Below are 229 nucleotides of genomic sequence, written 5' to 3'. Positions count from 1 at the left end.
CGCACACGACTTTCCTTCCTTCCCTTGCTCGTGTCACCATAACTCACACCAGATCTTACGTTCCTATTCTTGAACATTTTGGACCATCTAACACCTTATGTCCCAGAGATCGCGACTGTTCCCTTGATCCTACTCGGGGAGAGACTGACTCATCCCTCCTCCCCTTTATATCTCTATCGTAAACGTAGTCTCTTTATAACTAAGCCTTATCGCATATTTTTCCCCCACC

General features: G+C 46.3%; 1 protein-coding gene across 1 annotated transcript in view; it reads right to left on the bottom strand.

The window, feature by feature from the left end:
- LOC119585036 (furin-like protease 2) overlaps positions 1-229 on the bottom strand; it is a gene marked incomplete in the record, with an annotated part of 48,730 nt that overhangs the window by 45,119 nt on the left and 3,382 nt on the right.

Source organism: Penaeus monodon, chromosome 19 (genome assembly GCF_015228065.2).
Source record: "Penaeus monodon isolate SGIC_2016 chromosome 19, NSTDA_Pmon_1, whole genome shotgun sequence".
Taxonomy (NCBI): Eukaryota; Metazoa; Arthropoda; class Malacostraca; order Decapoda; family Penaeidae; genus Penaeus; species Penaeus monodon.
Note: the sequence above shows the minus strand (reverse complement) of the source record. Positions and strands in the feature narration are given on the sequence as shown.